We start from the raw sequence: 8,319 nt of genomic DNA, 5'->3' as shown, positions 1-8,319 counted from the left end.
TGGTAATTTAGATATTCTCCACCATAGACACATTACAATGCTTAGATAATTTATTCTCAATCTCATGCAATATTGCTATGAAGGTATTGAAAGTGGTTCTGGCAAGGGGAAGAGAAGAGTTGAAAAAAAAATCTCACTCTTTTCATGTAAAAATCACAGATATATATATGTATATAGATAGATAGATGAGAGATAGATAGATAGATATAGATATATATAGAGAGATATATAGTACAGAAGTAGGTATACACTATACCTATATTAAAATTTCAGTAGAGGAAATTAGGCAATTATTGGGGGAAAATTCCATTTCAGGGCAAAAAATGAACAGAAGTTTGAGACCTAGAAGTTTATTAATTTTATCGATCTAAATAATCAGTTTTTGGTTTTATTGTTTTTCTTTTTCTATTTTACTGGGTTCTACTTTAATCTTTATTATCTCCTTTTATTTCAGCATATTTTTGGTGTCATTTCTCTCTTTTACTTAATTCTTAAAATGGAAGTTGTGTTCACTGATTTGAAAATATTCTTCTTTTATCATATATGTTTACTACTATAAATCTTCCTCAAATACTTCTTTAGCTGCATCTCACATATTTTGATATGTTGGCCTGTCACTTGACATTGAGTACACATACATCTATTTTCTGTTTTGCCTTTTGACCCTTTATTTATTTAAAAGTTTTTTAAGTTTATTTATTCAGGTAATCTCTATACTCCATGTGGGGCTTGAACTCATAACACAGAGATCAAGAGCCATATGCTTTTTTGACTGAGCCATTGAGGTGCCCCTGACCCATGACATATTTAGATGTTTCTGTTGAGTTTCCAGATATTTGGGAATTTTCCCAGACACCTTTCTCCTATTTTAAATTTCTAAAATAATTCCATTTTCTAGGAAAAAAAAATAGCTATGTTGCATGACTTGGATTATTTAAAATGTATCAATACTTGCTTTAGGGTGAAGAAAAGGGTCTATTTTCATAAATTTTCTGTGTATACTTTAAGAAAATGTGTATTCTGCTATTTATAAGTGGAGTGGCCTCCACATACAGGTCTCTACATCCAGTATTATGTGAAGTTACTTTGTAGAGTTCAAGTTTTCTTTGTTCTTACTGATTTTCTGCATGCATTCTGCCATTACTTAAGCACAAGTGTGAAAATTTCTGACTGTAATTATGGTTTTTGTATTTCTGTGTGTGATTTTATCAGTTTTTATTTAATGTATCCTGAAGATCCATTATTAAGTCCAGAACCATTTGAGACTATTAAATTTTCTGAATTATTTAAAAGCGTAACCATTATAAAATGATCTTATTTATCCCTAGTAATATTTGTTGCACTGAAATATACTTTGCCTGATCTAAATATAGTAGTCATTGCAGGGGATTTTTTTTTTTTTTTTTTGGCTTGGTGCAAGTATGGTATATCTTTACATCCTTTTGCTTTCAACATAATAATGTTATATTTAAAGTGGGATTCTTGTTGGCAGTGAATAGTTGTGCCATTTCTTTTTTTCTTTTTAACAAAATAAAAGAGAGAGATGGGGCACCTGCATGGCTCGGTCAGTTTAGTGTCCACCTCTTGATGGTGGCTCAGGTCATGATCTCAGGGTCCTGGGATCAAGCCCTGCATCAGGTTCTGTGCTTAGTACAGCGTCTGCTTGAGGATTCTCTCTCTCTTTATCCCTCTGTCCCTTCCCCACTCATGTTCTCTTTCTGAAATTAGTAAATAAATCTTTAAAAATAAAAGAAGAGTCTTTGATGGAAACTCTACTATGTTCCATATCTTTTATTTATCTGCATAACACATTTTTGGAGCAAATATGGGACATTTTAATGGGACAGGCCTATAAGTAACAAACATCACCTTGCCTAGCTTACAGTCAGTCACCTGACCACCTTAAATGTAAAAAAGGCTGGGAATTGCAGTTTTGCTATGTTTCCAGGGAAAGGAGAAAATACATTTTGGTGAAGACATAATCTCTGCCACATTACGTCTTGTGGATCACCAAACATTACTTTCTTTCAGTGACTAAAAATTCCATATTCACCCTTTTCCATAGGGAACAAACCAGACAACTGCTTTGAACTAAAAAATCCAAGATTTCTTTTTTTTTTTTTTAAAGATTTTATTTATTTATTTGACAGAGAGAGATCACAAGTAGGCAGAGAGGCAGGCAGAGAGAGAGAAAGGAGGGGAAGCAGGCTCCCTGCTGAGCAGAGAGCCCGATGCGGGGCTCGATCCCAGAATCCTGGGATCACGACCTGAGCCGAAGGCAGAGGCCTAACCCACTGAGCCACCCAGGCGCCCCAAAAATCCAAGATTTCTGCATTATGTGCAGTCTTCCCCGATTAAATCTGTTTGTAGCTCCATATTGTCTGGAAACCTAGGAAATAAAAAGTAAACTCATTTATCTTCTATACATACACATACACCTCACAGGTGGTGGTGGATGGAGATGATAGCTCCACCATGAGAACAAGCAATAATTCCTCCCTTCAAAAAAAGAGAACAGAAAACACACAGCATTCACAGAATCATAGCAATAAAGCCCAGCAAAGACTGTGCAACTCTTTACTGTGGGCAGAGGGCCTTTATAATTAAACCCTCATTATTCTCAGTTACATGACTTTCCTTGTCCGTTTTTGCTATGGCCCCTGGATCTCCCTTCTGTCCAAGAGATTGTCAGCCCTCTGCTTTCATTCCTTTTGCTAAGGTCCCATCTGCCCTAACCCACAGTCAATGGTTGGAGAAGACTAAACAAAGAAGCAGATTATAACCAGATGATTCATTAAGGACCATTGATGTAGCACAAACCATCTCTTCAATTAGTTCACATCTTGAGATGAAGAAAATTAGTTGAATTGAAAAGCTGGGATTGTGCTCTAAATCCAGACACAAATTTTCAGCTTTTCGTGCTCTCTAAAATACCAGAATGCTTGAGCTTTCCAAGTATTGGGGGGGGGGGGGTGTATTGAATTGAGTAGTTTTATTACATAGAGCCTCAGTTGTTAAGCTTAGGTCATGATCCCAGGGTCTGAGATCAAGCCCACATCTGGCTCCCTGCTCAGCCTGCATCTCCCTCTCCCACTCCCCCTGCTTGTGTTCCTTCTCTCGCTGTGTCTCTCTCTGTCAAACAAATAAATAAAATGTTAAACACACACACACACACACACACACACACACACACACACAGCCTCACAAAATCATTCTGCAGCCTTCATGGAAAAACTAAGAATACTTAGAATTCCATAATTTCAGCTTTGGACCAAGGACAAGGCTCTCAGCCCTTGAATTAGAATCATAGAGATCTTATAGCTTCAATAGAACACAAAAAAACCTACTTTTGCTAGTCTTTTGGTTTTTTTTTAGAAATTGGTTAGTAAACCCTTGAATATAAGAACTTTAAAGGGACATTGAAGATCTTCAATTCCAATCTCCTTTTCTATGTGCAAAGATAATTAATTTCATAGAGATTAAGTGATTTTCCAAGGGTCATCTAATTAATTAATGGTAGAATTTCCAATTTTAGAGTTCTTTCCAGTAAAATGATTATCCAACACATTTCTACTGCCTGTCTCTTTTATGTCAGATTATGAGCCCCTCCCAAACTTTTCTGTCATGAAAAAAAGAACTTCTTTTCTCAGTCAGGCAGTATCCTTTCTCATCAAATTGGAAAGAACAGAGTTTTAATACCAAATAGTGGCACAGCTCTAGAAACTCATTATTGCTGTCTTTGTCCTGAATTTTCACATAGAAAAGAGCTGCCATGGTTTGACAGCTGATAAAATGCTTTACTTTGAAGATAGATTTTGATGGCATGCAGATTTTCAACATTTTTGTGCCGATAACTTTTGAAACTATGCAGGTAATAAGGAGTTATTCAATGTATTATTCATACTATGGTATGTGTGGTCAAGCACAGAGAAACTGATCTTACTGCTTAAAGTGTCTGGCATAGGGGCACCTAGGTGGGTCAGTGGTTTAAGCCTCTGCCTTTGGCCCAGGTCATGATCTCAGGGTCCTGGGATCGAGCCCCTCATGGGGCTCTCAACTCAGTGGGGAGCCTGCTTCCTCCTCTCTCTCTGCCTGCTGTTTTGCCTACTTGTGATCTCTCTCCCTCTGTCAAATAAATAAATAAAATCTTAAAAAAAGAAAAAAAGTGTCTGGAATACATGCTTAAGTAATATAGCTCATTTTTAGTGTGAGAAAGTGGGAGATTGACTTCTTTGTCCAATTTTGTTTGGTTCTTAGATTCTGTATTTCCCTGTGCTATAACCTAATGGCAGATCTGAATTCATCCTATTACTTAAAAATGTGTCCAGTAACAAGAAAAAAATCATAAAAATGAAATGGCAGCATTGTGGTCCTTTCTTATCAACTTTCCATATAACAAAAACTATATTCTAGGAATCATGCTAACCATGTTCCAATAACTGTTAAACCCTGTGAATAAAAATATGAACATGAAATGGCTTTTGCCTTCAAAACTGCGAGTCTAGCAAAGAGGAAGTGTGTGCCATAGCAGCAGAGAGCAGGAAATGAAACCCAACCTGAGTCTTGAAGGAAATGTACACAAATAAAGGGGTGATAAATTAGAAATCATGTTTTATTCTTAGGTTTCTGAATTCTTTTTTTTTTTTTTTTTTAGGTTTCTGAATTCTTTTAGATAAACCTCTGTTTCCTTGGAGAAACTCCTTATGTATCTACCTATCACACCTACAAGATCTGTGTGATCAATAGTAAAGATGTACTTTACTTTTTGAAAGCAACTGTATTGAGGTATATTGATACACAAAGCACTGTCCATATTGAAATTACACAATTTGATGAGTTGGAACATATACATTCCCTATGAAATTATCACCACAAGCAAGGTAATAGACATCTGTGTCACATTGAAAAGTTTCCTTGTGTCCTTTATTTTTCTTCAGTTTTGTTTTAAAAACACTTAAAATGAGATCTACTCTCTTAACACATTTTTACATATACAACATTTTTTTGTATTGTTAACTTACAGACACTAGGTTCTGCAGTAGATCTCCAAAACTTATTCAACTACATAAGTGAAACTTTACTCACTGAATGAACTTTCTATCCTACAGTCTAAAGCAAATCTTTCCATTTGAACACTGGATTCATTCCCTACTCAAAGACAAGAACATGCCATTTTATTTTATTTTTTAAAGTATTTTATTTATTTGACAAACAAAGATCACAAGTAGGCAGAGAAGCAGGCAGAGAGAGAGGAGGAGGCAGGCTCCCCGCTGAGCAGAGAGCCCGATGTGGGGCTCCATCCCAGGATCCTGAGATCATGACCTGAGCCGAAGGCAGAGGCTTTAACCCACTGAGCCACCCAGGCAACCCAAGAACAAGAATTTTAAATTCATGTCAATATCACCTAGATCCAGTGGATATATCATACTCTCCAGAAATGTGCAAAGGTTGTAGTAAAGAGTCCGCCCATTTTAACATTGTCAGTTCTTAAGGGTTACTATTCCATGATACAACCATCATTTCTAAAGTGCAGAGGATAGTACTCTCTAAGGAATTTACCACAAACACACTGGCATAAACCCTAGCCTAGTAACAGAATTTATTTTTAAAAGAGTAATCGTTTAGGGGCACATGGGTGACTCAGAAGGTTAAGCATCCAACACTTGGTTTCTGCTCAGGTTGTGATCTTGGGGCTGTGAAATTGAGCCCCTCATGGAGCCCACTTGGGGTCCCCACTCAGCACAGAGTCTGCCTAGGATTCTTTCCCTCTTCTTCTCCCTCCTTACCCTCTGCCCCGTGTGTTTGAGTGCTCTCCCCACCCACCAAATAAATAAATAAATAAATAGATAGATAAATAGAATCTTTCCAAAAAAGAGAGCAGTCTACCAATTTCATTTTCAGCAATTTAATTCAGATGTTTGCTCCCCTGAACTGTGGTTCAGATGGTAATTGAGGCATTATAGATATTGCCATGACTAAGACGGTGTTATTTCTTTAAAGAAACTTAGTATCTAATGGGGGATAACACAAAAAATGTACATTATTTAAACACATATGGTAGTAATATATGTATGATGACATGGATTTGCTAAGATGCTACGGGGAAGATTTACTCTTTCTAGAACAGTAACAGAGGAATTAATGCAGGAGGAAGAATCTGAATTGGATCATGAATGGGTGTTTAATTTCATCAAGTTTATAAAGAACAGAATAGTTGCTCTATCCCAGAACAAGCCAGGAGAAAGCTTGGAATTCACTTAGTTCTGCCTCTCCATTTTAGTAATGATGAAACTAGAGACCAGAGAGGCTATGGGACATAGCCAAGTTTTCATAAATACTTTGAAATAGAGCCGGATTGGGACCAAGAAGTACTTGTGGATTAATCCTCTTTCTGTTGTTTATTATTCCTCAGAATGTGAAGAAAGGATGCTGAATCCTTTCCTTAAAACTTTCATTAATAACTAGCCACTTCTTGGGATGCCTTCATGGCTCAGTTGGTTAAGCATCTGCCTTTGGCCCAGGACATGATCCCAGGATGCTGGGATGGAAGGCCTCATCCAGTCCTCTGTTCGGGGGGGTATCTGCCTCTCCTTCTGCCTGCTGCTCCCCCTGCTCATGCTTTTTCTCTCTCTCTCTCTCTAACAAATAAAGAAAATCTTTAAAAAATAAATAAATAAATAGCCATTTCTTTATTAACAAAACCTGCACTTTTTTTTTTTTTTTCTCTGTGCCACACTTACTGTTGTTATAAGAGGTAACTGTAGCTAACTCCTAGAGGTAACTCTTGTACTGGAGGTAACTCCTGACAATTATAAATTCTTTTACCTTTGTAGCAATTGTTTTCAGAAGAAACATCTGATACAGTTCTTCCCAGTGTGATGTGACAGAAGACCTCTGGGAGTGGCTTTTTGGTAAATCTTTTATCCCTGATAAAAAGATAACTATGGTGTATCAATCAGGATTCCATCAGAGAAACAGAACAGTAAGATAGGTCTATGAAATTTGATTGCAAAGCATTAATATGCACATTTTGAGGACTGCCTAGGCGAGTCCAAAATCCACAGGGCAGGCTGTCAGGAAGGTAGGCTGGAACTTCTCAGGCAGTAGCTGGTATTACAGTCCACAGGTGGAATTTCGGCCTTAGGGAATCTTCAGGTTTCAGTGGATTTGATGAGTCCCACTCAGAATATCCAGAATAATCTCCTTTACTTAAAATTCACTGACTATAGATGTTAATCACATTAACAAAATACCTTTACAGAAACAAACACATAGATGAGTGTTTGATTGAAAAACTGTATACTATGTAGCCTAGTCAAATTGACACATAAAATTCTCATCCACAGCAGAAGAAAGGCCTTGTTTTTCTGATGAAAGTCTTTCTGAAATACCTGGAAATTTGCCAGTCATCTTGTAACTGTGGGTCAGATTAAACTAACAGATGGAAGATGTCAGAGGAAAAAGATGAAAAATCCTGGATCCTTATAACAGTGTTAGGCCACCGATTTAACTAAACCTGAAGCCACTTCTGTAAGATGATAAATTTTCTTTTCTGTTTAAACCAAGTAAGTTAGAATTTTGTGTTGCTTGCAGCTAAGAGCATCCCTGTTATACTTCATTCTGGATCATCCAGTAGTAACATTCTCAAAAATAGGCATTAAAATTGAAATACTTATAAAATTACAAAGTTCCTAACTTAAGGCTTTTTTTCTTTCTCTTCCCTCCCACTCCCCATGTGCATTACCCACAACCATACCAGGGAAATGCATGTGGCCTCTGCCTAATTTTAAAGTACACCCAACTTTCTAGTCCTAATTGGTTTAATTATAGAATAGCAGCATGCTTTACAGTAAGTTGTGTGATTAATGAATGATGATTTGCAGTCCCTCATTAAATAAAATATTCCTATTTGGGGATGTCTTAATTAGTGAAATCCAAAGGCCCACGTATTAGCATGTGGACTGAAGTAAATGTGGTAAGAGTGAGTGCCCGCCTAACCCAATTTTTACTTCTTCTTTTTTTTTTTTTTTTTTTTTTTTTTTTTTTCCCAATTTTTACTTCTGATAACGGGTTTTCTCTAAAGAAAAAGAGAAGTCTGGTGGACATCAGAAAGCTGGCGTATATAGCCCTGAGAGTAAGCAGAAAGAATGATGCCGGATCAAGGATGACTCAAATATGCATGTAGATTGCATCTAGTTTATCAGTGGGGGCGTATGTCCTCCCAGCATGATTCCAGGCTGACAGAAGAGTTAGTGGAAAGAATTATACAACGTTGTTAGCAGTGGCTGTCTCTGGATGTATGGAATTTAGGATCCCTTT

This window comes from Mustela erminea, chromosome 9 (assembly GCF_009829155.1).
Source record: "Mustela erminea isolate mMusErm1 chromosome 9, mMusErm1.Pri, whole genome shotgun sequence".
Taxonomy (NCBI): domain Eukaryota; kingdom Metazoa; phylum Chordata; class Mammalia; order Carnivora; family Mustelidae; genus Mustela; species Mustela erminea.
The sequence above is the reverse complement of the archived record's forward strand: the minus strand, read 5'-3'. Positions refer to the sequence as shown.